Consider the following 25,871-nt stretch of genomic DNA (forward strand, 5'->3'; position numbering starts at 1 on the left):
GTATCAATTTGACTTCTTGTATTGCAACTGAATACATACAGTGAAGATATAATAGTTGTCTGCTCTGAAACAAACTCTCATTTCTCTTCCCGAGTTTGTTAAAACTATCTTTTCTTCTACAGAGGAGTGAAAAAAACTCAGATGCTAGGTAGACTTTGATATAGTTCCTCTTTGTTATTTAATTAACAGAGCTAAGCAACAGTCTTCTGGACAAAAAGAGATGGAATATTATTTGCTTACATTCTTCTCAAGGAAAATAATAAAACAAGAGTAGAGGTGAAAAAGCGTGTGTACAGAATGCTTCCAGATGTGAATATACGCTGCTGTCAGTGAGTGGACAGTGAAAGAACTCAATGAAAACTTGGTCAGTCCCGCTGACAATAGCCAACACGGTCATAAGGATGCACAAGAACCCCTTTCTTCTGTGCGTGCCTGAAAGCAAAGCAAGGAACAGCTTCGTTAACCCTGCAGTGTGGACAGCCCACGATGTACCCATCAGCAAGCAATCTCAAAGCACATAGCAGTTTCCACCTAACTCACCTATTTCCCTATATCAGGAAAGAATTTCCTGAGCTCCCACTAACATGCTCATTACCCAGTTTAATAACTGTAAGTGGTCACAAGATCAGATTTAACCATTGTATTAGTGTTTTGTTTCGGCTGCAACATTAAAGGCTGCCATGCTGCCATTTTAATGTTCTGAAAGGAACACTTGGTTACAAGTGCAGTGCACTTTCAAAGTTTTATCTTCTCCATCAAAGAGCTCTGAATCTTACATCTATAAACTCCTATTTTGCAACCTACAATGTTTGCCACCGTTTTGTTACTCTGACAGCAGGAATGACATTGGTTTTTGCTCATCACATGGTCAGCCTTGCTTCTATGTCATCCAAAATACTGTGGCTGTAAAACATGTGTTTTCATGACACCCAAGTGAGAAGCAATTTTACATTGCAAGGTTAACTCATAGCCCAATGTTGTGACCTCAAGTTCATGCCTACATATTGAAAAAAACTTGTCAGAAAGTCACATACAACCCCAGCTGAGATTTCATTAAATATGTTTTCAGATATGCACTCATTTGAAATGATAGCCTTTTATTTTTAATAAATGCAACAAAAAGCTCACATGTCTGATCATGCAAACATGGTCATAGATGGGAGTGGAGCAAGCTGTATGGAAGCTGCAGCAGTTACCACTGGAAAATTGGTTGGATCCACCCCTAAAGTGCAAAGCACACAGAAGACAACAGCACCTGCATGCAACTGCCAAATATGATGGTTTTAATTCCTAACACTTTTGAGCCATAATGCTAATTCTAGTAAGAAGGAAAGGCTGCTAGACAGAGAATATATCTGATTGCACAACAATCAAGGCAGCAATTATGATGGAGAGCAACATTAAGAAATTACATGATTTTAGGTACTTGTAGGAATCTGAGAATTAGTTGATAATGAAGCATCAGTGAAAGGGTCCCATTTTGTGTGATGTAAATGGAAGTAACTTTTGCATAGCTGGCACTTACTGTACAATGTAAAGACAGAAAACTGCTAAGCTTAACAGGCAACTTCTTAATGGCAAATGCTCTTCTTTATTCTCAATAGTGGATATTTTGTCAAATACTAAGTGGGTTTTCTCTGGTTTAAAAAAAAAAAAGGTAGAATCAAATATTTCTATCGTTCCTAGCACATGCAGGAAAAACCACTTTCTCTGTGCTCTGTGAATTTCCCAGGTCTGGCTGGTACAGAGCCTATCAGATAATTACCAGCTTGGTCTGCACTCCTGCTCAGGCTGTGATCTGTGGTGTTTGGCACAGCACCACATTCAGAGAGGGAAATGCCATAGATGGAGAGGACAGTATTTTGAGCTCACCATGGACAGCTGAGGGGCTCAGTCAAGACTGGGAGGAGCTAAGCTGTAGGAGAGACAGTGGCATGCCAGTCAAGCAGGATGGAAGAGAGAAAACTCACAACAATAAAAACAGCTGGCTGGCAGGATGACTTGAAGGCAGAGCGCATTTCTTCTCATTCATCTGACTCTTTTGCTGCCCACACAAGTCAAAATTCATACAAGAGGAACAGCTGTTTCCTATCAAAATATAAGACTACCTGATATGAAATAAGACCAGTCACCTGAGTTTAACCTGGCAAAGGGTCACAGCAATGGAAATAGTTATCTAATTGTGGCCTGGGGGTCTCTGCTTCATTTGTGATAAATAACCTTAACATGACAAAAGACTACCATAAAAATTAGCAACCACTAGCTCTCTTTGCTAGCAGACACAGAGATGCCATTATTTAAGTCGTCAGAGTGATCTGTCATGTTATCTAAGACACGGAGACTTTATTACATGTGGATCAGTTTAATGAAAACAAAGCTTTTTCTTCTCTAGTATTATGAGGCATTAATTTCTCAGCACTTACCTCTTTTATAAGTTTTGATATTTACAGCATTTTTTTCTTCTGTGAACATATACTTTCGTTCCCTCACTCTGTGATTTGTGAGAATATGCATCTTCCTACAAAAATTCAACTACAGATAAAATTTTAAATCTTGGTAGTGTACCTGCATTAGGTAGCAGTTTCTGTGTTAACTAATTGTATGGATGATTATTTTTCCTGGTACATATGCATGTTCTCATGCTTCAGGGAAACATTTAGGAAATTTTGTTCAAAGCAGGAAGTGAGATGCTAACCACAACCTAACCATTAGCTGTCGGCTGTGGCACTGAAGAAAAGCATCTTTGAAAAGTCTGGAGTGGTTATTTGCACATGCTGCACTTTCTGTTAGTAGATATGAAATTAAGAACACAGTGCAAAAAAGCTCTTGCAGATCCTCTACTATGTCAACTACCTACTGGCTCTCAGACTTTCTACAAAGCAGCCAACTTGAAAGAGACTGGGTGATTTACAGTCCAGCTCCATGAATATAGATAAGATCTGGTCAAAGATCTAAAACATAACAAAGAACTCTGTATTACTCTTGGAATGGATTCTCAAATATTTAAAACTACTGTGACCCAGAGAGCCAAGCGATTGATATATTACCCTCGACCTTGTCCTTCTTGGCTAGTCTGTTTTGCTCTGCTCTATCTCTGTATTCTGCTTTGTATATATTAATCTGAAATCTCTAATCTCTCTTGTTTGATAAAGTAAGCACTGTAGAGATAATTGGTTATTAAGTGTTCTACTCAGTTACTTGGCTGTCTATAGGTATCTCCTGACTATGCAATACAGAAGACACATATTGTTAGCATCACTATTCAGAAGAAAAATATAATTAGAAAAGCTTATTACAATTCCTTGCATGATAATGAAAGCAATACCTAAAACATATTCTCAAATTATTTACTTTCATTTTGTGTATTGATTCAATGAAATTATATATTATTTCTATTTTTTCCTACTGGGAAAAAAATGTACAGTGAATTAATTTATTCATCAAAAAAGAAAATTCCCTATCTATTTATAAACATAACTATCTTGAATAACACTAAATGCTAGTCAAACTGAAGGAAATCTTATTTATAACACAAAGTAAATGAACTCCATTTCTCCTTGTCTTTGCCTCTCTAACACAGTGGTAAACTTGAACATGTAAACTTAACATGGAAACCTAAATATAGTGAATGAAAAAAAATCATGCATATAGAAGAAATAAAATGGGCTTCATTACATATATATGTTTCTTCCTCCTGTTTTTCTCTTCTTCTTCATAAAAATAAGTACACAACAAAACCCCAGCCTTCCCTGAAAAACTTGTGAACTAATCTAAATTTCACACCACATGCAGAAATTGGAAACTAAGTCAGAATTTCGTATCTGGCACTGCAATTCATGCATGTTTACAACTGCTAATAGGAGTTTGAGAAAAGAACAATAACAGATGAAGTCCTTAACTGGCATGAAACATTTTTCTGGGTTTCCTGGAAAAGGTCTACAAAATAGTAAAAGTAAGATTAAGTTACAATTATGAAGAAGGACATTCACAGACTGTAAAATTCAGTTTTGAAGAACACATATCCTGACCACAGCACTGCCACTCAACTTTTGGTAGTCACACAAGGACTGAATTAATTTACCATAATCCACTTTCCCACCCACCAATTACCATGAGACAAAGGCTACCGCAAACTTTCAAGCATTTGGCTTGGCAGGAGTTTGTGAAATTACTTCATATACAAAAGTAGGATACATGCAGTATTATGTTACTGTAACAAGGCTTCTAAGCAGATTTTAAGTGACCTTATTGGCTCAAGTCATAAAATGGTAATCCATAGTGGACTTAAAATTCATGGAGAAATTTAGCATGAGCAACAGGCCCTTGCTGCTGTAGTTAGTAAAAAAGGCTATAGCACATTCTGATTTATTGCGTTCTAATGCCTTTCAATTTATTTTTTAAAAGAGATTTGTAAGAATGTTATTAATAGGACTTCAGTTGAATAGCAACAAGCAAACCAATAACCAAACAGTTTCATACACACTTTGCTTTCCAAAAAATGAACACAGCACTCAACACTAATCTCAAAGTGCTAGCATATCAGCTACAATCATTGTATCAGTCAGATCATCATAAAGTCCAGTTATGTCAGTTCATTGCAAGCTCATCTAATGAGGTATATTCAGTAAAATCTTTTATGACAGAATTGAATTATTATTAAAATATCTTTAGCTTCTCCACATTTCAGTGACTAAACTTTCAAAAGTAAATGCTTAGAAGAAGTAATGCTTAACACAGAATAATAAAGTAAGGTGAAGCCTTTGTGTTCCAGCATTGGGAGAAACGAACAACACTGAAGAGACACATGTGAAGAGACTGAAGTGACTCTGTGACTGGGGTCACCACCAAAATGTTGCAGCTTTTGACATAAGTGAAATATCTCGAAAAATTTAAAGGGATGTTTCTCAACAAAGCTGACATGGCCAACTGCCCTGCTGAAGTAAAAAAGGCTTAAGCTGTCTCTACACCAGTGCATGGAGCATGAGCAGCAAACAAGATGAATTAGAAGCCACTGTATTCCTCAAAAGCTATGACCTATTTGCCAGCACTGCACCTTGGTGGGACGAATGCTACGTGCGGCTCCTGGGTGCAGCTGTCAATGGCTACCGGCTGTTCAGAAGGGACAGGAGAGGAGGGACGGCTGGAGGGCTTGCTCTCAACGTCAGGAAGTGGATTGAGTGTGAAGAGACATCTCAGAAGAACAGCCATGAGCAGGCTGAAGCCTGAAGGTAGGCATCAGAGTCTGAGGCAACAAAAGGAAACTTGTGGATAGCTCTACTACAGGCTGTCTGATCCAGGGCATTTTGTGGATGAAGCCTCCTTGTTCAGGTTACGGGAAGCATTATGCTCAAAACTCTTGTCCTGCAAGGAGACTTCAACCACCCTGACATTCACTGGGAAAGTAGCAAAGCAAGCTTTAGGCAATCCAGGACCCTCCTCGATAACTTCTGGAGCCAGGTAATAGAAAGCTCTACCGCAGGGGGTGAGATTCTGGACCCACTAATCACCAGCATGAGCAAGCTGACTGAGGACATCGAGTCTGAAGGCAGCCTGGGCTGCTGTGATCATGCATTGGTGGAGTTTGCAGACCCAAGAGATATGGCAAAGATCAGACAAAAAATAAAGACAGGACTCTCAACTTGAAGAAAACAGGTTTCCATCTTTTCAAGGAGATAGTCAATAGGACTATCCCTGGGGAACTGCCATTAGGAGCAAGGGAGCAGAAGAGAGCTGACAGATCTTTAACAATGTCTTTAACATAGAGTGCAAGACCTCTCAACTCCCAGATGTAGGAAATCAAGTCAGGAAGGCAAGAGACCAGCATGGCTGAGTAGGGGAGCAACTAAAGGGCAGGAAGTGTATACACAGGCAATGGAAGCATGGGCAGGTATCTGGGGAAGAGTATGGGGATGCTGTCTAGTTGCATAAAGATGCAGTGAGGATGACCAAGGCAAAGCTGGAGCTGAACTTGGCAAGGTATGCAAACAATAAAAAGAGGGGTCTCTACAAGCCTGTGAGCCAGAAAAGCAACGTCAGAGAAAGCATATTCCCCCTGCCTCTCCCCAACCCTGGTAAGCAAGGTTGACAAACAAGTAACAATGGAGGAAGAGAAGGCTAAGTAACTTAACAAATTTTTTGCCTCAGTGTTCACTGGGAACCTTTCTTCCCACAACTCTTGAGACCACAGTACACAAGACAGTACTGAGGGACCAGAAGTGCCTCCCACTGTAAGAGAAGATCAGCTTTGTGACCACCTGTGACCAGCCTGCTTTAATTCTGTACCTTCTCTCAGTAACACAGCACAGCACCTTGCTAGTTTATGATTGCTTGTAGGGCCATTTTCAGATTAACCAACAGTAAAGGCTGTAGCCAGGTGAGGATCAGCCTCTTTTCCAAGGCAAGGTACAAAAGCACAAGCCAACATAGCTTAAAGCTGCACGAGGGGAACTCGAGGTTGGACATGAGGAAGAAATTCTTCCCTTTCTGGGGGTTGTCAAACTATTGGAGAGTGTTGTTCAGGGTGATGGTTGAGTCTATATCCCTGCAGGTGTTCAAGAAATGACTGGACATGGCACTCAGCGCCATGATGTTCTTGACAAGGTGGTGTTCGGTCATGGATTAGACTCAATTTTGAAGGTCTTTTACAAGTCTAATGATTCTATAATTCTTTCTATAGACATCTGTGTTTCTGTAAATATCCTGGACAAGGGCCATAAAAAATGGACCATTCTCTGTATTTACAAAATTCCCAAGGGTAAGGATATATTTCACCTTGGTAGGCTCATGGTCAGTCAGCCCTCCCTCCCTTTCTGTCCATCTTTCCCACTTTTCCTCCCCCTCTTTCTCCCTTTTTCCTCCCACCCAAGGGAAGTTCTTGATTTTCCTCACATTTTCACTTCACCAATTTAAGCCAAAGGAGTTGCATTAACCATAGAGAAAAATACTTATATTTACTGACATAGAAAGTTTTATTCTCACTATATTCAACAAAATTCTAAGGTGTGGTTAAGCCATTTTCCACTGTACTTCCTTTGGGCAACAGGTATGTATGTGATTATTTCAGGGTAGAAGATAGAACTGGCCTGCCTCCTTTTATGTGCTTAGATAGGGAGTATTAAAGACTAGTTTTAAGAATGAATTTTAAATATTAGCATGCCAAGAAATAAATTTCAGATAATATTTTTTCCCCTCCTATTTTACCCAGGGAAAAGATGCTTATGACCAGACTTCTCTAAAATGTTGACTTGTTACTCATCAAGCAGTAGAACATTGGTCTCTGTTTACACTACTGCAAAGCTTAAGGCATTTTGTGGAATTTCTTCTGCCAGATGTTGCCCTATTCAAAATTTGTACACAGCAAAAGAAACATAACCGTCAAGTCCTGCCTTTTGGCAAAATGACAAAATAGACATACATTAAATGTCAGCTTTCTAGAGTTTACATCACTCACACCCTTCAGCCTGCAAGGACCTACAAATTACAGCTGTCGAAGTTTTTGCATAACCTAAACTTTCAGCTCTAGAGAACCCTTACTTGTCTACATTTATTTATATTCTTGGTAATGGAGTGGTTCATTATTTATACTAGCTGTTTAAACAGTAACTGGGTTGTTTTAGGAATTGTGCATTTGTGCAGAGATGGGCTGTGCATTTTATGTGTCTGAAGGAAATCAAGATTCGAAAACAAAGAAAGTAGAACTAAAATTGTGCAATCATAAGAGTAAAATAGTTTTCCATAAAATCTTTTGCAACAGTTTTTGCAAGGAAAGAATGTACTTCTCGCATCTACTAGTCATGCTTTTTGACTGCTAGGATTTAACATTTTTAAATCTATAAACAGACACCGCTACATTTTCAACTCTCATTTTTAGAAATGTGTAACTTTGCTCATGTATAAACAGCTCTGGAGACATGTTATGGAAGAGTTATTACCTACACACTAAACAATCTCCTAACTGAACTTAAAATCGAGACTGGTGCTCTGCAGACCTTCAAAAATAGAAATGGGTGAACTTTTTCAAATAGGGAGCCTTTTGATCTTGATGATTCAAGAGTCCACCAAAGTAGAAACTCTTACATCTCTTATCTCCAACATTTTCAATCCATGTTTCCTTTCAAAATTGACAGCATCAAGAGAATTGATCATTATTTGTAGGCAACTGGAAACCTGAACAATATGTGAATGGAAGCTAGTCAGTATTGCTTTGCAAAGAGAGCATTAACATAGAAATAATCTGCATGCGCATAAATATGCACACAGTAAATATTAATTCAGAGTTTTTTTCTCTGCAGTCCTACTCCTCCAGCATCTTTTAAGCATGCACATTTTAAGAGATTTTCAACATGGCAGAAATTTGAGCAATTTTCTGAATACCAGCTCAAAAAATTAATAACACAGCACTGTGGATTCACCATTTCAGACCTTACATGAACTTAACAAGAAGTTAAGGGTTTCATGATAAAACACAGTGACCATGTACCTCGCACAAAGGTGAGTGTTTATGACCTTGGTGAGATGGGATTTCCATTTCCTTTAATGAGCCAAGACATCAGATTCGTACTCTTGACTCACGCAAACACAGAATCTGCCCCTGGGACAATACGTCTGTTTCTGCGGAAGCACAGGAAAGTAGGTGTGGAGAAGGGGGGAGGAGGGGAGATGGGGACCTGCATAACCAAACCAAGACAGAGATCGTGTCTGCAGCTTAGCTCAGATTTGGGCCAGAAAGAAGAGGAAGAAAGTACAACTGTGAAGTTTTGCATTGGGAGTTGATGGTGGCAGTCCTGGGTAGCCCTGTATGCATTTTTGCTGCAGAGGCACCGTGAATAGATCTGATCACTGCAACATACTCTTTTCCAATTTGCTCTCTCTAGAACAGTGGCTCTTGAAGGCACAAAGCACAGTATATTTTTCAGAGCTGTTTGGGTTTTGAGTTTTGGTGGGATGGCAGATACGTGTTGCCTCAGCTTCCCTGTCAAAACATTTAATACTGGCAAAGATGGTAAAATCAGATGCCAACTATACCAGAAATTATCTGCAGTATTTAAAGTATTTATTCCCTTGCTTCTTCATGAAGTCAACAGACACACAACAAACATACAACACGTGTGGGCAAAGTTAAAACTCTGCCTTTCCCTGCTGAGAGGCAGAATGTGGTGTTTAGCCAAAGGATCACGAAGCAGGTAATCTGATGGGATAGTAGAGCTTGGTTGCTGAGTGAGGAAGAGCATACATGCCAGCTGTACAGCCCACATCTGGCTGAGCAGCCACACTCCTTGTCCAGCAGCATGTACTGCAACCTTTCTCTGGCAAACCAAACAGAGCAAAGTGGAGGAAGTCCATATGGAGATGAATTAAAAGACAGGCAGGATGGGGGGACTGCTGCACTCAAGAAGAACAGGTCAGATGTAGTGATATATGGGAAGAGGGAAAAAAGTTCCATCAGGGAAAAACAGGAATTCAGCTGATAAACAGAATTCTAAGCAGAACACCTATTCACATGCCTAGTGTAACATAAGCTCCTTTAACCATACCACCTGAGCCTCCTTCTCTCACATATCAGAGATGTGAAGGCTAAAAGTAACCCAGGTCTTTAGAAAACCCAGCATCTTAGAAAATATATGAAACCAAGGGTTAAGGGGAAAAATAAACTGTGGCATTTGAAATATAATCTGGAGTCACAAATAGAAAGCTCTTGATGGATAAGACGTAGAACACCAAGTGCACAACTTCTTTGCACAAAGAAATTCATAATTTGAAGTGTACATTGTTTTATTTTTAAGCGCAGGCTGAAAAGATTAAATCGGCATGAACACTAGCATTGAGATGATTTCTAGAAGAACATACTAATAGCCTAATTTATAGATGAGAATGAGACATGTTCAGGTAAAATACTTTTAACTTCAAAAACAATTAAAGGTTGAATGGCTAATACTCTTCCTGGAACTTTTTAATTTCTTCATATCTGTGAAAAGCTACTAACTGAAACTCATTTGTTGCAGCTGTAAAGTGCCATTAAGTGCCAGACTGAGTCATGTCATTAACTCCTGTTTCTGAAAGAACAGCTTGCTAATTCTATAAAGTCATTCAGCCTCCTGGTAGCACATGTGAGGAAACATAAGCCAACCAAAAGCTTTCCCAGCCACTCTTTCTGGGAACAGTCTGGCAGTAACAGATCCAGAATCAGGGAATGAGGAAACCACATATGGCTTTTATCTGATCTCTCAGCCTTTGTCATACGGAAATGTAATCTGCACATAGAAGAAATTACACTCTAGTCAAAATGCTTGTATCTACCTCAGCTTTGAGCAGGGTTTTAGCTGTAATCTACAAGTTCATGAGACCTACACATGCCAGGCGGTTAAGAATCAAAATAATGGAGCTTATGGTGGTACAAACAGTGACAACATTGTTTTGGATAAAACAGCCAGGTAGACACAATTGTTAATTGTCTTACTTATACCATGTAACCAAAATGCAAGCAGAGAGCAAGGAAGACAAAAGGATTTTAAGGAAGTAGAAATTTTAAATGGCTTGAATTCTTAGCATCCTATACTCACCATTTAACATAGAGGAAGGAGTTGTGTTTGATGTAAGAAACAGGTATTTACTCTTTTTAAATCAACCAGTCCAGATCTCTAAAGTTACACATGTTAGTTTATGTGTGAAAAAGGACTACAAACCTTCATCATCCATTATGATGACCCTGCACTCCAGTTATTTTCTTTTGAAAAAGAACTTTATAATACGTAAACAGTATATTTTAAACCCATAGCAGCATGCCTCAAAGCATCTTCTTTCATTGATAGTTTATCATTTTACAAAAACATATACTAAAGCTATTTGTGTTCTACACAAAGCTAGAATGTAGGACTTGAAACAGAACAATCACCATTTAAGAAAAAATATATACATTTCAATTCCAAATGAGGCACTAAATCAGCCAAAGCTTGTTTCTGATGGACTAGTTATAAATTATAGGATTTTCAGTAATCTTCCAATAAACAAAGTGAACACTGTTCTTCACGCAGAAACTGCTGGTTAAATCACACATGACATAGATCTGATATTCTTGCTGGAAAATATGAAATTGCCTAGATTGTCAGACAGCCTTTTAGGAACACTCAATTTTCCAGCTTGCCTCTATGTAAGCACAGAGTTTAAAAGAAAAATTATGTGATAGAAGTCATAAACATACAAAGACCCAACCTAGCAATGTAGATCTTAAAGAGTTTTCTATACTCTGGATCAAAGGAGAAAAATACTTTCATAAATGCACTGTGAAGGAAGGAAGAAAGATTATATAAAGCTGTAATTATTTTGCAGAAAAAAATGGAGCCTGTCGTCCTGTTCTAACAGGCTGTAAAGATGCCTAACAGTAAAACTGGTGTCTCACTCATAAGAGGTAAGAGTTCTGCGTGGCATTTGGAATAAGACCTGCCTTGCAATGGTAAGCTCCCTAAATATTTGGCGGAGAAACAGTACCACCTGCAGTGTATGGCAAAGCTTGTTTATTTCTGTACAAGGCCAAGATCACATATTCTTTGGTGAAGCATTTTAAACATGTATCTGGAGCAAAAATATGGTGTATTTAGTGCTCTGTGCTTTTAAGTGAAAGTCTGCCATGGCAGGAGTCATTCACAAAATAATCTCAACTAGAACATCTATTTTATCTTTCATACAAAATAATTCTCTTGTATAAATGGCACTTTGGCAGAATAAAACTACATTCCATCCCACATCTGTCTTCTTTCAAAGTGATGAGCAGAACTATGTTTACTGAAGCAGAAAAAATCTATCATTCCTTTTTATTAAAATTATTTCCTACAAAATGACACTTTCTCACATCTCTGAGGGGTCTGGACAGGATAGTTTGTGGGGTTTTTTTAACAGCCGCTTTTCAGATCTTTATTTAAAAACATTTTGCTTTCAAGCAGGTTATTTCTATTTAAACATTAAAATATTTTATTCTGTGCAAAGTAGTGACCTAGTAAAAACAATTAATTTGAACTACAAAAATATTCAGTAGTATTTAATAGTTCAAGAAAAAACAGATCTCTGAAGAAACAGAAGCCAAAGACAAAGGAACTGAAGCTAGAATAAGTTGAAATGCTAAACCAGCTTCTGACAGAAACAGACTATTCCACAGGTGCATTGTGTGTTTTTGCTTCATTCCAAATTTCAACTACTTCATTCAAAGCTGAAAAACCAACTGGGATTTTAAAAGCCAGAAAACCTTATTTTTCTCTTACAATCCATGAATAAAAATGAGGTGAGCGGCCGAGATCCAGATTTAAAATCTCAAAGTCCATGGTAACGAGAAACAATCAGTTCAATTCACTACTACAGATAAAACTGTATTTACTAAGTCAATATGTTTCAAATTAAAAACATATTTTAGGAAAGTAATTTTCTCTTCCATATGAATGTTAAAGAGATTTTATTTTACTGTGGTTTTTTCCAAGCCTTGTTTTATACACAAATAGCACAACCATGGATAATAAATGCTTATACTAACATTGTTTAAGTCTTGGGAAATGAGAAAACATAATAAATGTATATTAAACCATACTACTAATGAAGTGCCTTGCTCCATCAGAAAAAAGGGATACTAGTAACATACTCATAAACCTTTAAACTGTTTTAATTACCAAAGACAACAAATATTACCCCAACAAAAACAAACCAAAAGAAAAGAAGACTGAAAGTAACATTTTTCCAACCTTCCAATTTCAGTTATAGTCAGAAGCACTTATATTAAATTTTTTCCACCCTGTTTTTCATTACCTAGAACCTGGAGGAAAAGGGAACGTGTTCCACTGTTTGGAAACTGAAGGGCACAAGATTTCATTTTCTTCTTTTAATAAAATATGGCAGCATGGAGCTGACAGTGCAATTTGCAAGTTGGCACCACCCTCCCCACTATCTCAACTTGAAAGAAAATAAAAAGAGCTCATTTCTGGTTTAAGACAAATTTGTTCCTTTTCTCATGGTATAGGAGTATTTTCACTTCATCTTTCAACAGCAAGGCATGGTGTACAGGCAGGATGATAAGAGGGAGTTTCCCCAAAACTGAAATACATCAGTAAAAGTGACAAGAGAGGCACTAGCCTACCGACTCCATCTGAGGCCACAGAATTCACTTGCTTTAAAGCCCTGGGGTAGGAGCATAATAACCGCTTTGATATAAAGCAACACCGCCATAACTACGCAGATTGTAGATTGTATCGTGAAAAGACTTCATCAAGTAGCTTTCAATTAAGTAATTCACTGTTAGGGATTAATTTTCTCTTTCCCTAAGAGAAATGAGGAGGGAGTTGAAGGGCTGATTATGCTACAAGATGTTTTCTGCGGCAATCAAGCTATCCAGGTGAAGTCAGAATACTTCAAATTGATGGTATGGGCCAGGTGCCGAGCTGGCACTTGGATTCAAAGAGTTTGATATCGACCAATGTTAGAAAACATTTTAAGAGAACCATTTAATGTAAAATAATGGCAGAAACTAATGTTTTCCTTTTTGTTTTTCTTTTTTTATACAAACATCTAACAAACTCCTATGGCTGTGTTTATCAACAGAAGCAGAACTAGCTTAGCCACCTTTGTAATTATGTAAAAACCCATATCACTGCCTTAGTTAATTTGATGCACACCTGATCCCAATCTGAAGGTCTATATTTTAACCAGGCAGTTACATCATTTAAGCAAAATGTAAGTTGCTTAAGAATGGAAATAGCATGTTGTGATGCAATGTAGGTGTTCTTGACCAAAAACACAGTATGAAGACAAAGGTACTAGCTTTTTCCCAGCTACTTTGTCAGTTCAATCAAGCTTTTCCCAGCCAAAATTCACTTCTGTGTTCATACTGATTGGTATAAAATTAGAAGATATTATTCTCTTGTAGCGCTTACTGGCGCTTATTTAGCAAGAGGTTTTCCTCATAGTTTTGATCTGTGATAGCATGTGATATCTATCATACAGTTTATGCACACTTCCACCAGTTCCACTGAAAATATTCAGTATCTTCTAAAGATAAAGTTATTTCTATTCAAATGGAAAAAGTCCATACAGACAGCCACCTTGTAAGGCAGAATAAAAAACACCAAAGCTTTTACTGCAGATGTACTCTCTAGATATGTTGTTGAGCCACAAATATAGGTATGTATCATATATAATTTCTTATTACAATCTTATATAAATAAACTTTAACAATTCTAAGTTATCAGGGAGAAGCAAATAACTTATAAAGCCTAATTTGCTCACAAACCAGAGTGAGCTACCTGAAAGGTATGAGGTTGATCCTGTTTGGCTCTGCTGATATAATTAGCTCCAGTTGCCTCAACTCTGATACCATATTAGGTAGTAAAAATGTTTCAAAATGGATAAGAGTGTACTGTTATAAAGACATTTGTAGCCCCGACCTCCTCAGGTACCAGTGGCCCTGTAGATATTCTGGTAGCCAGTAGGTAGCCACCCCTGTCCTCCAGCTATTTGCTCACAGGATCAGCAAAAGATGAAACTGAGGACACGTGAAACTGCACCAAAGATAAATGCAGTATGATAGCAGTAAAAGTTCTTATTTTTTTGGCTTTCTAAGCTTTTCCTCTCTGCTCCACCATGAGACCCAAGTACATACTAAAATCACCGAACAATAACCACAGAATAGTCCAAGTTAGAAGGGACTCACAAGGATCATTGAGTCCAGCTCTTAAGTCAATGACTCATACACAGATTGAGTCTGTGACCTTGGCATTGTTAGGACCATGCTCTAATGAATTGAACTGACCTCAAAGGAGTCTGGCTGCTCCCAGCAACAGGCATTTTGCAGACGCTGCACAATACCAGGCATTATTAATCTCCACTAGGGCAGGAGATGGCTCAGCATTAGAAATGGTGTTTTGGGACAGAGGATGCAGGAACAGAAGAGCTAAGCAAAGCCTTGAGTGATGCTCTCTGTGAACTCCGCCTGTTCACCTTTTCTCCTGCCCCTAAGCTTGCTTTCCACTCATAATCATCTTTCCCTTCATCTTTACAGAGACCTATGCATTGTCCATCCTCAGACTCAAGCTGAGCAGATGAAACATCTAAGTCAGGAAACTCTGGCTTACTGAAGTTCATGCAGCAGTAACATTAGGCAACATAGGAGCCTCACTCTCCCATTCACCTTTAGTGTCGTGCACGGGGGCTATCTGCACCTTGGGGCCCCAGAGGCTGACTGGAACATATTGCAGTGAGTTGGGCACCTACTCAGCTTGCTAGGGAAGAGGTTTGCACAGTCTTTCCTGGGAAAGCCATGACGGTCACAGCACTGAAAAGTGGTGACACAGCATCTGACCTAAAACTGAACATGGCTTCAACCGGTTGGAGCCAGATGCAAGGGAGAATAGCCATCTTTTCTGGTACCCAGAGACACATCCTATTCTCCAATATCCAGCATAGAACAATAACAACAGAATCGGTCTTCTGTCGGACTGAAAAAAGGAGACAAGGAGCAGAAGTATCTGGGAACATGGATCCTGCAATAGCCGAAAGCTGTTTGGGATGGGAAGGTTAAAGTCATCTCCAGCTGGGTACAAATGAAATAAACCCTACACACTCAGTTCAGAAATACAGCTATATTTGTTAAACACAAATCAGAAGTGATAGCAGTATTTGCTTAGTGCCAGCCCCTATGTAGCTCAGATCCATACTGCTAAAGCCAGGTTACTGTGGTTACATGGCCTGCATCTGAGGCTGCATGCATTCTTCCACCATCTTCACATTAAAAAAAATCACACCAGCTTGAGCTGAAATAGAAATGTCTGTGACACATTCTACCAACTAATGTCTTTATTCATATGGGATTTTTTTTAAAATCTGGTACTTTCTTCCAGTGACCACTAGCCATGACTTAACATATGGACAGGGTCCACAATGATGTCACACTGGTCTAACAGTCAGTGAACCATCACACTTCAGTTTTCAGTGTTTTGCCAAGCATGTAGGTTCTAAGCATATAAACCCTGCGGCACTGTAATTATGCAGTAGCAACAATATAATTATAATTGCACTAACCAAGCAGGGGCAGTTCTGGGGAAGAAAAGAAATGGCAAAGAACCTTCCTTATGTAACAAAATGGTAAGTACAGGATCCAACAAGGTAAGTGTTGGATCATACAGTATCTATCTTCTGTCATTCAAGCAGAACATACCATAGTAATCCAGAGGACCTGACCAGAACTCACTAAATATACTCAGTTCACTGTATTTAATACAGATTTCAGAGTATCTGAAAGGTTAAGCAGACTTAATTTCTCTTTCTCTATTTAAAAACAATGTTTTAAAACACAAAATGAAAACTTGATCCTTGGTAAACACTGCAGAAGGTAAAGGCTGGACTTTAAAAATAAGTCAGCCTCACTAAACTCCATCTTTACAGTTGCTGAGAATTGAGAATATGGCAATCTTACCACAGGGCTTTTATATCCAATTGTAAAATTATGCACCGCATCTGCATCTGTATTCAGAAATAAAAGAAGCAGGACCTAATGACGCTGTGTAATATGGATTTATTGGCTCAAACTTATGCTAAACAAGATTTCTTGGTGCCCCGATTTTGCTCACATTTAGACTTTTGATTTATGTTTCTATATTCTGAGAAAAGCTTCTTCAAAATTCTTGAATGCTGTCTTTAGCACAGATATATGGCAGTGACAAGCTTTTGAATCTTTAACACTCTACCACCTCAAGAAATCTCAATAGGCAGACACAGAGTTTTGGTGTTTGAAATGTGTTTTAACTGATACTCAACAATTTTAGAAAATTTATTAGAGATCTTTCTAAAAAGAACTCATCATTTATTAGATAAATAGATTCTTAAAAGTATTGACCAGGCTAATCAGGAACATTGCAGTAATTCCTGGGTTTCTGGGCTTTATATGAGTCCAAATCCGGCTAGCTCAGACTCTAGCCCACACAGAATTGCACAGACAAAAGTAAAAGACCAGAAGCACTCTTCTCCTCGTGGGGACGAGTATCCTGGTTATTGGCTTGGGACAGGACACTTCTGGTGACGGCGACCACCCAGGTAGAAAAGAGGGCGTGGCACCCTTGCAGTGGAGTTTTATACCCAAGGGGATGGAGGTGGTAATAGGTACCCATGGGACAGACCACCAGGTGTGTATAACAGGGGGGTGTGTGAGGGAGAGACCATGTGATGGGGGAGGGGGAAAAACCATCCACATGACCTAATATACTCAGTAAAATTTCCCATTACCCAGTGCAAAACAACAACTAAATAAACTATTTAGTGCAATACAACAGAACATCATTATTAAATATTGATTCTGCTACTTTGCATTTTTAATGAGAATTTTAAGCATATTTTTGCTCATCTATTTTCTAAAGACCTAACAATACATTATGAATCTTTTGCTACGCTACCTCTGTGAAATGAAAGAAACAAACCAGCTAACCCTTATGCTTCTAGGCAGACATTTCCAGAGAATCCGTCCCAAATAAACATTAGAAATGTTCTTCGCAAGCCAAAGGCAGGACACTAGACTAATATCAGGAAAGAGATAGTTTTCATGCCATTTATCCACCTCTTCTTATGTCATTAGTTATGCCTCAGAAAGATTAACTTAATTAAATCTTCAGTGTCAATCAACAGTAGCTATAAACTTGGGTGGAAAAGTGACCTTGAGTTAAAGAAAACTTAAGGCATCTATCTTGATATTGAAGACTTTCTGTTCTGTTCCACAACTCTGTCAGCAGAATCACCTGAAACAAACAAAACTTGGAGCACTACACAGCAAATAGGTGGGGATTTCAACTGTTTCAGGTGAATAAAGAGAAGGTGCTTTAAGAGAAGCCTTCTGGGAAAGTGATATCTTTGGGGACTCGGGTACCTCAGAGACACCTCTGCTTCCCTAATTCAGCTGGGGATATTTGATGAGAGGACCTCAGTCCCTGGAGCGGAGAGAACAGCAGCATTCAGTGTCTAACATCTGTACGGATCAAAAAGAAAACCCTGTGTCTGAGGCAGGGGAGGCCCTGGCTGGCTCAGGCTTATCTCCTGAGCACCTGCAAAAGACATAGCATGGACACCCAGCAAAAGTCCCAGGCATCAGAAACTGATGAAAGAAATACTGGAGCCAGCTCTTCTACAAAAGAACCAGGGTTAAAGACAATTGTGTAACTGAAAATGTGCAGGGGCTGCGAAGACACTTGGTTTAGAAAAACAGATTGAGACTGCAGATCCAGATTACCCCTTTAATTTGTGAAACAACCAAGAAGACTCAAGAGCTGCCTCATGCTTATCCGCTGGATATGATCTGTTCCTATATGAATTTGTTTCTGTAAACAAAGTCACAGCCTCATTTTTCAGCTCCCTGCTAAGTGTCTCTGCCCTTACACGTTCACTGAAATCCAGGGCATGCTTGTAATGCAGGCACAAGGCACCTCTTCACAAAAATGTCATTCAGAGACGCAGAAAAGTTTCTTTAGACCTTTATATCCAAATGAAGAAAATAAGGTCCAGGATAGCTATCAATGCACCTACTTCTCACTAGCTTTATGGTCTGTTCTGTTTTCTTACAGGCAGTGAAAACCTGTGCCATGTTTGCTTTTCTGCTCTTTATTGTTTTGTTTCTTATATTAAACAAAAACAAACAACAAGGTGGTGAGAAAGAGGCAGAAAAAAATAAATGTAGTAAAAAGTACCCAAAAGACAGTAGTCTGGTAAGAAAATAACCCACTTGCAGTAAACCTGGACATCTTTGACATGAAGGGTTAACAAATCTGTTGCTAGCCTTACTTTCCCCAAACAGATGTTCCACACAACATTAAACAGGGGCTAAAAAGAGGGGGGAGGCAGAGAACGAACTTTGGCGCAATATGGAATTTTTAAAGGCATTTCCTCCTCTGTAAGAGCCAAAAGCTGTGATCACTTAAGTCTTTGCTTTTTTAAATACATATTAATTTTGTAGCTTTTGCCAAACTAAATGAATCCAGTCTTTGAAAGCCCCTTAAAAAAAAAAAAAAAAAAAAAAAAGAAATCAGTTTCCTCAGTCATACAGTCATACTTGAAGTCTGAGTTTTTTTCCAAGAATGCCGCCAGATATGTATATGAATTTTTCTCTCTCAAGTTTGAATTCTTAAGTATTCAGGTGTGTAACATTGTTACAACAGTAACTTAGTGTTACAATTCTTAAAACTTCCATAGATAAATAAATTCATTTTACTTAATAATTTGGAAATTTCTTTATTGTTCAGGAGGATTTTTTTTTTGTTTGTTGGCTGGTTTGTTTTGATTCATTGCTTGGGGTTTTTAACTGGGTTAGGTTGGCTGATTATTTTAATTTGCTAAAGATAATATCAAGCAATGCTAATACAGCCGTCCATTCTGAAATTCAAATGTTACTTAAGAGTACAGAATAATATTTTAAAACTTTATTCATCTGCATTTGGGAGTATTTTTCTTAATGAATAATTTAAAAGTTGATCATATTTCCAAACATTAATCCAGTTTTCTGACAACACAGATGTTTGATAGATCTTCCTCTTCCTTTAAGTATAGTCCCTAAATGAAGTAAAAATTATTCAGGAAAGTAGATTCCCAAATGAAATATCTCTTTCACTCCTAAAGAGCTGTAATATATTTTTTAAGATCAGAACTTAAAAATGTTAAATATGTTTAAAATGTTTAAAAATCAGAACACTGTTATTTCCCAAGTCACAGTGTACCTTAGAGACCCTTGTTATGGGAGAAGATTCTTATTTATTGAGATAGTTATACATTTGCTGAACTAGGCAAATGACACAAATTAGAAGAGAAAAAATTCAAAATAAATATGAAAGATGTATGTACATTACACATTGATGGCTTTCTCACATCCAACCTTATGCCTTTTACATATGAGAAAACTAATCCTGAAAAACATTAGCCCATTTTAACAGGCATAATGGGAGGCAGGTGGTAAATGAAAACAACACTGATAAATTATGTATGATGTGATTAAAAAATCTTGCTAGGCAGGGCCCCACATTTATGTGTATGCTGAAAGTGTTCACTATAGAAACAAACTTTTGTAAATTAATAGTAATAAATTAATGGTGATGAGCAATGTAGGAGGAAAACAGATCAATTAGTCAAATACTCTGAAGTTATATGTTCTAAACAACCAAAATTAAAATAGCAGTAGATAATTCCCATTCCATGTTGGTGAGAACCCTCATGTAAGTGGGGATTCCCAATGAAGATCCCATTCATGCACAGAGTAGGAGCCACCACATCACTTTTGTTTTAACACAGAAAATGTACACATCCTGGAAAGCAAACAGGAATTCTTCTATCTGTGTAATGCAGTGGTCAACCCTTTTCAGACAGATTTCTTTTTAATTAATTCCAAAACATTAATGGCATGAAATTTGTTGTTTGTTATTTCCCCTTATTAATTTGTCTAGAAACTATGCTTTCATCTCCCTTAATCAGCTTGCTGTGTGCTGGGAATTGATTTGTGTCCCAAGCTTCTCCTCCAACAAATGAAGTATTTTTTCTCTTCTACAAGATAAAAGAGTAAAGAGCATTTATTTCTCTTTCTCTGCCTATATGCTTGATTTATTTAGTCATTGTATATCCAGTAGTAAAAGTCAAAATAAACAGAAAAATTATGAGACTCTCAGTAAATTGAGAGTAAATTGTGGTTTTCTGAATGCTTCATAGTCCAGCACTCCAATAAATGCTCTCAAAGTCTGTTCACTACCACAACTTCCAGCTTTCTTTAAATGCCTCAGATCAGAAACCAAGACATTGAAGACAGTGAGAAACTTCCTGGTTGTATGTGGAAAATTATTAATATAATAACTTATATTAATAATGTAAATCAACAATATTATGAAATAAATTAAAATAAATTAAAATAATCGCTACTGACTTGGCAGTATATGGGACACCAAAATTCCTGATGCTATAGTGCTACTTCAAATACTAAAAGAAAAACAAGTACATGATACAGATTGGGCAGATAGCGATTAAGTTAAGCCCTCAGTGTCAGATTTGCGTTAAAATTATGTACTTTCTAGAAACATAAGTAGCGTACTCTGAAAACAGAAGTCATTTTATCATAATGAAAGTACCAAGCCTGAAGTTAGGTAGAACTCGATCCATACTCACAACAGGGAAACTTTAACATCCAATTCTCAGGAAAACAGGCAGCTCAAAGCCAGAATTTCTGGGACTCAGATAAGAGACAGTTATACTCCCTTCTTCCCAAGCTCTTGCATGCCATTTTTCTGTCAGTACCTCAGACCTGAAGGAAGTGTGGGCTTTGCTTCTTCATATGCATCACACATGATGAAAAATAACAGCAAGGAAAGAAGTAATACCCAAAACACAAGTTGATTCATAAGCCACTCATATTTCTGATTGAAAGCATACACTCACATCTTCTGTAAAACAGGAGACATACCACTTTAACTGCCTTTTAACTGCAAGGAAATTCAGCCCAAATAGTCAAGATTTTTCATCAAGCATAAAAAAAATGACCTTCACTAAAACGACAGCTTGAAACTCTCAAAACCCTTTTTTCTGTTAAACATGTGTAAGGAACTTTGTACTTCCTGGTGATGAGAGAGGTAGCTGAACAAATGCCAAATACCGTTAAGAGTTGTTTCAAAATCTCTAATCCTCTGGAGATTTCAAAACTGGTTCCATAGACACCAAAAGGGGCCTGGATGGCTGCTCTTGACAACAACACAAATTCTGGTTCCAAGAGAAATTACTGGTAATAAACTATGATATATTTCCAAAAGATAATGAAAATAGTCCTCAGAATATACTGGAGATTAATAAAAATGGAAATTGTGTTCACTTTTCAGCAGTGTTGTGGCAAAGGAATAGTAACTATACATCTATATTTTGCTCATAATTTCACATGAAAAAAAAAAAAAAACCACAAAGAAACAAACAACAAACCCCCCAGCCACTGAACAGTGAATAAACTGAGATTTATATGAAAATTACTAGAAACTTGACAGTCTCTTTTTTTTCCCCCATGTTCTGTTTATACAAACATGACCCTTCTGCAGGAGAACAGTTCACAGGAGAAGAGAAAATGAACTATGTGTTCAGTGCTTTAAGGCTGTGATGTCAGGGCCCTGCTGTGCATAGGCCAACATTTGTATTACAGCCTTACTGACTCTTGCTAAGCATCAAGAAACACTTAAAAGATAACAGAAATGTGCAAGATTTTTGAATTGTCCTCAAATTTCCTCAAACACAGACAATGCACTGGTAGAAAGCAAAAGTAAACTGTCCTTTTTAATTCTTAGCAAGGCAACTGCTACTCAAAATCTTTTTCCTCTTAGCATGAGCTGTTTTCATTGAAATATTTTGGGGTGCCCACTGCCTGCAGAGCAGCTGTACTTTGTCACAGTGTGATAAAGCAGACCTGCTTTGACAGAGAGCAGGGTTACTAAAGGCTGTCATTCATATATGCTAAACTGGAGCAGCAGATCAGTCATTTTTGAGTCCATGCCCTGCTCTTTATAAATATTTCCATGTGTTTGCAATTAGTTAGTGGGCTATTCTGGCAGCAAAGGTTATTGAAGGCTGTTTTCCTGAAGTGGGTTGTTTCTCTTTTCCCAGTCTGTACAACTACAACTAAACCTTAGCCTGTTTAATAACAACCCAGCCAAACAGTAGGCTCCTGTACATATATATTAAAAAAAAAACCTTAAATGGAAGAGTTTATCTGCCTTCTCCTGCAAAACTGGATGTGCTTTAGATCCAGAGGGCTGCAGAATGCAATTGTGAAGCTTTTAGCAATCTGTGAAAAGGAAGCCTCACAAAGGGGAAAGAAGATTTCTGGAACATGGTTTGAGCTGCCATAGTGTTTGGTGGGCACTGAACAGGAGGAAGGACTTGACCCCTGCTGATCTGAAATTTCATTGCATTAATTGTTTAATTAAGAAATTTAGTTATTTAAGTATTGCCCTCCAAGTCATGTATTTGTCCAGTTAATGATACATTCGAAGTCACATCTCAGAAGAACATTCTTTTGTGCCTGACAGAAGTGCTACAGAGCCTACATCCTCCTGGAGCAAATCAACACAGCCTTCAGAAACACATGGCATGACATACCACACATACATCAAGGCACTGATTGTTGTTCTACATTAAATGTTAACTTATATATCAAACTGTGTCCCATAAATTGCTTCTTTTATGAATAACAGTGGAATAATACATAGAAAATATCCTCAAACACATACAGTATTCAGGATTATTCATAATACACCACTATAATACTAGGGAATATGTTGGATTCAGAACTAGCACTGAATAAAGAAATATAACAAGATTAAGTACCTTTGTAAACAATGCTTGCACTTCAGCAGGCTGAGTCTATTCCTCAGTGAAATTAAAACCATAGTGCTTACTTTTAAATCCTTGGATACAAAAGGTAAAAATAAACAAAGTGCAGAGTAAAGGGCAACAGTCTAAGAGAAAGGTCTTATAGGATTACTGATTTACCATCCAAACCACCCTTTGCAGTCTATGTGGTTCATGAATTCAGTACAGTAACAACTAGTAAGAAGATGGAGCATAAAATAATTGGTTTCTTAATCTAACCTAACCATGTGACTGATTCTCTCATATCAGAGAGTACAGTCCCAAAATGGCTAAGAACATCCAAAGAGAATTAGAATAAACCTAATTTAACAGCTAATATAATCCACTGTTTCTCGTCCACATCATCCTGTCGTTGGAGTCTGCCTCTTAACTGCAGCACAAAGAAAGGCAACTGAGTCAATAATAAGCACAACCAGTAGTAGCAGAATTAACTAATGTGATATTATCTGTTACAGGAACTATTTAAACATGAAATAAGCCCCACAATTTTCAGTTTTTATAGAAATCAGAAGGAATTTAAAATATAAGAAACTAGGAATACCTGTGCTGGTGGAGCTATGAAAGTCAGCACAAGTCCAACATGTTTCTCCCTTCATACTCATGCCTACAAGCTAGGCCAGAAACAAGTAATCACAAGAAGAATAAAACAGGTTGTTCTTGTACAGCACCACTGATACGTATCCATTTTAAAGAAGATTATCGTGAGAGAACAGAGGCAAAAGAGTTGACTCTGAAAAGGTCTCACACTGAGTTACAATCACTAGACTTACTCACACGACTACTTAAAACATGTAATGGATTAGGTAACAAATAAGGAAAATGTCAGAATTAGCTAACACACAAGGAGGATGAGAAATAGGCTGGATGAAAGGGAAGACTCTAAGACGATGAAATCCTCAAGCATACCACACTGATACAGTAAAAAAGTCTGTTTAAAGAGAAGATCATTAGATGATTCTCAAATTCCATAGCTACACATAAACCATAACCAATTACATTTAAACCATATCTCCATATTATATATTTAATACAGATGTGTTAAAAAGCAAGCCTACCATCCAGTCCTCTTCAGTGCCTGGAAGGAAATAAGAGTTTGATCCAGAGACCAAATGCAACCTAATTCTTCCAGTATCAACTCAAATAGCGACATAACCTTATGAGATATTTTGGTTTCAAGATACTTTTACCATTGGGGAACGAAATAGTGCGATAGCAGCTTCTAGGAATTCAGCATAATTAAAGCCAGGCACAACTAAAGTAAGGATTTGGGCTTGTTAGAGAACAGATCATAGGTGAAGTATCACTCCATTTGGCCCTTCAATTTCATCTCCAATATTTATATTATTAAGTACATGACAGGAATAAACCTGACTGGAAATATAAGGACATTACATGGAATTATATTTTTAATAGTACTTATAGCTGTGATTTTTTAAAAAATACTTTAATTACATAATGAATGGGGAAAAAAGAGAAAATCAAAGTATGCCCCTCATACACAAAAAAATCAGTCAATACCTACCAGACATTTACAATCCTAGACTACCAAGACTGAAAGTACTCCATAGAGAAGAGAAAATCTGCATTCCTGGTTCAGTACAGGATTGAACTTTTCTGTGTCCACTCTTTTATAAAAGGCTAGAAACAATTTCAGCACTGTGCAGGAAACTAGTTGAAAATTCCTGTCTCAAAATATTCCAATTACAGGAACTCTGTCTACACAAGGAGGACTGCTTTATAAACAGATAGTGCAGCTTCACTACAACACTCTGACCTCTGAAGTCAATTCAACAACCCTCACTGGAATCCATCCCAGCATCTCATTCATAGTTGACTGTTGTGAAGGAATGCTTGCAATATGAAGGAGTAAGAGCAAGCAAGATCTTGGTAGTAGGTATGGCCAATAACATGATTGCACAGCACACTCTGCATCTTGAATTTCCCATCTGAGATATATCGTTGTGGTCTTCAAGAGCATTTGCCATCTTTGATTCGCCTTGCTGAGATGTAAATGTGTAACACATCACAGTCATTCATCTCTCTGCCAATGGAGAATTACTTCATACAGTAGGTTTTCTAGTATTTATCCAACTCAGCTTCATGAGTTCCAAGAAATTGAATCTCCTTCAAGAAACTATTCCTGACAGAAACAGAAACCTTCAATGCTACAATACATTGCATTGACAATAAAAACACAAAAAATGCCCAAAACCACCAAACCAACCCAACCCAAACCCAGGTAAGTTTATTGTTATTTTCCATTATTTTACTATAGCCCTTGTCATCAGTGATGCTTACACCATTTAAGTATTTCTGCACTTGCACCTTCCTATGCCACCCTCACTTCCTCCAGCTGCTCACACCAGACCAATCCTCTTCATGCATTTGTACACAAATACACAGATCTAATTATTTTTGCTGCTTTTCTTCAAGCTTCTTTCAATTTATATTAAGATCTCTCTATTAATGGCAGATTCACA

General features: G+C 37.8%; 1 protein-coding gene across 1 annotated transcript in view; it reads right to left on the reverse strand.

The window, feature by feature from the left end:
• Positions 1 to 25,871, reverse strand: part of ROR2 (receptor tyrosine kinase like orphan receptor 2) — a 139,084-nt gene that overhangs the window by 53,235 nt on the left and 59,978 nt on the right. The window lies entirely within an intron of this gene.

The sequence above is a fragment of the Fringilla coelebs genome (genome assembly GCF_963513975.1).
Source record: "Fringilla coelebs genome assembly, chromosome: Z".
NCBI classification, from domain to species: domain Eukaryota; kingdom Metazoa; phylum Chordata; class Aves; order Passeriformes; family Fringillidae; genus Fringilla; species Fringilla coelebs.